Raw genomic sequence first — 2,611 nt, forward strand, 5'->3', positions numbered from 1 at the left:
AAATAAAGAAAGTGAAGTCTCCCAGTCATGTCTGACTTTCTGCAACCCCATGAACTGTAGCCCACCAGGCTCCTCCATCCATGGAATTTTCCAGGCAAGAGTACTGGAGGGGGGTGCCATTTCCTTCTGCACAGGAAAACAGTGGGCAGATTCAAAGCCCTGGAAGGGCGAGGGTGGAGCTGGGGAGCAGGTAAGCGAAGGTGCAGCAAGAAGTCTGTGCCCCTGCCAGGGGAAACAGGCAAGTCTGTGCCCCTTGCCACACCCCTGCCCATCAGCTGAACTGACTGCCAGGGAGAAGTTTGTGGTTAAAAGGGCAGCAGGAAAGCTTTTCCTGGCCTTTCCACAGCCTCATTAGCATACAAGTGACTGCCCCTGCTTTGTGCTATAAAGGACACTCCCATGACACACAGGGAAGAGGCTCAGTTAACCAGTTCCTAATAACCAAATCCACAGCCAGTGCAGAATTCCTCCCGGAACCTGGGACCTTTATAAAGCGGCAAGCGCAGCCTCTTCTCCATTGTCAGCCGCAGAGCTCGGGACGCCAGCATGAGGCTCCATCACCTGCTCCTCGCGCTCCTCTTCCTGGTCCTGTCTGCTGGGTCAGGTGAGCTCATGGCAGCCCCGGGGGGAGCCGCAGGCTCTCTCTCCTGTTTCTACCTCCTTCTGTCCTGCTACCCCCATCTACACGTGGTCAGACTAAACCCACCATATTTGATGCTTCTGAGAAGCCAGCGCTGAGTCCTTCAGAAGGAAGAGGGGGCTGAGAAATGCCCTGCAAAATACCTGGTTGTTTCTAAGCCACTGTAGTGAGACAAAGCTTCTGAGCCTGTCTCCTCATTGGTTTCATGAGGAGTAAACAAAAGATGCCTCAGTTAAGTGACTCTCCTTTTTTTCTTTTCATAAAAGCAAGAAATTTGATTTTGTCCCATGACAGAAGCACAGTATGTCACTGTATAAATCTCTCTATCTGAAGGGTGGCAGCTCTGGGTGACCAGAGAAGTCCAGAAGAGAGTCAGCCCGAGCATGGGCTTCAGGAGCTGCCCTTGGGATGCTCCGTGCTCAGTCTCCTCAGCAGGAAGGTCCTCTAGGACACGTCGCTGATGCTCCCATCGCTCCATAGATGGGAGGCAGCACATTCAAAGCAGTGTGCAGGATCGGCTGTCTGATTTTCATCTTACCCTTGATATTTCCTGAAATAGGATGAAAATAGGTAGGAAGGAAGGAGGGAGGGAGAGAGGGATGGAGGGAGAGGCTGCGGAGACTGAGACCTGAGACAACTGATTAGATGTCAAAATCAAGTTGAAAAGGCCTTGTCTGATGAGTGTTGTTTATGACTGTAACCCAACTCTTAGCACAGTGGCAGGAAGCGAGGACAGGGGTGTAAGGAATGTGGCCTCTCAGTGCCCGGGGCCTGGGTTCAATCCCTGGGCGGGGAACTAGAGAGGGACCAGAGGTACCTTGTGGTCAAGAGGAAAAAGGCATGTGAGGAAGACAGGAAGGCGGCTGGTCAGGAGGAAACCACAAAGGGAGGACAAGAGGGGCTTACTCGCACCAGCGCTGAGTGCGTTCTGAATCAGCAGAGACGATGATACAAAACTTTTTTTTCTGAGCCATTGTCACTGTCAGCTGTAAGTTACTTTGAGAGTAAGTTCTCTTTAAACGGTTCTTACACTTTTAGCTGCATCTTTTCCTCCTATCTCAGCTCCACTACTTGACTGACTCCATGAGTTGGAAAACTAAACGGTGAAAATAGAACCCGTGGGGGGCTTCTGACTCCTGGCGGGAAGGTGGATGTAGCAGAGCTTCCCAGTCTTTGCCCTCATGGTGGAGCTGACCCTGCACACAACCGGGGTCCTCACACCCCAGTCCCTCAGCCTGTGGTTCTGAAAACATGAGGGTCCACCAGAGCCTGGGCACGGTCAGTGTCTGTCTGGAAGCTGGTCTACGGGGTCCTGGACTCATATCTTGTTGTCATGAGGCCGTGTGCGCATCTCAGCACAGAAAGCCCCAGGGCCTCGCTCAGAGGGGACACAGTGGGCCTTCTCGAGATGCCGCTTTCCTGCTGACACGTTTTTCCCTCTTTGTTCTCTTTTTACGATTTACTCAAGGAATAAGTGGTCCTCTAAGCTGCCGTAGGAAAGGAGGCATCTGTATTCTGATCAGGTGCCCTGGACCCATGAGACAGATTGGCACCTGTTTCGGGCGCCCAGTAAAATGCTGCAGGTCGTGGTAGAAGAAGGCGAAGATGCGGCCGGGACCGAAGCAGAGACAGAAACTGTGCCCTTCGACAGAACGTCTAAAATTTAAACCAGAATAAATTTTGTTCAAAGTTAAAGAATCTTGCCCACTGGTCATTGAGGTTGTTGTGTGGTGTCTGATCCCAGGTGAATTCCGAAATCCCTGAGGATACTCTCTGAGCTCCCCACGCGAACCATCGGGGAATCGTGGTGGGGTGCCTTGTGCTCCCACGGGTGTGAACCCCTGTTCCTTGGGGGCCTGACCTTCCCCAGCCCCTCTGTCTACTGTCCTTCCTGCTTCCCAGCCCAGGGCACCCTGTCCTGCCCCATGTCTCCCCTCAAACATGAACCCCAGGGGTCCAGAATCACCAGCA

General features: G+C 52.7%; 1 long non-coding RNA gene across 1 annotated transcript; it reads left to right on the forward strand.

Moving 5' to 3' along the window:
* Window positions 1-396: 396 nt before the first annotated feature.
* Window positions 397-2,338, forward strand: LOC113885040. Its single transcript, XR_003509110.1, has 2 exons — window positions 397-604; window positions 2,109-2,338. It is a non-coding gene; the product is annotated as an uncharacterized LOC113885040 (long non-coding RNA).
* The last annotated feature ends 273 nt before the right edge of the window (window positions 2,339-2,611 follow it).

Source organism: Bos indicus x Bos taurus, chromosome 27 (assembly GCF_003369695.1).
Source record: "Bos indicus x Bos taurus breed Angus x Brahman F1 hybrid chromosome 27, Bos_hybrid_MaternalHap_v2.0, whole genome shotgun sequence".
NCBI classification, from domain to species: Eukaryota; Metazoa; Chordata; class Mammalia; order Artiodactyla; family Bovidae; genus Bos; species Bos indicus x Bos taurus.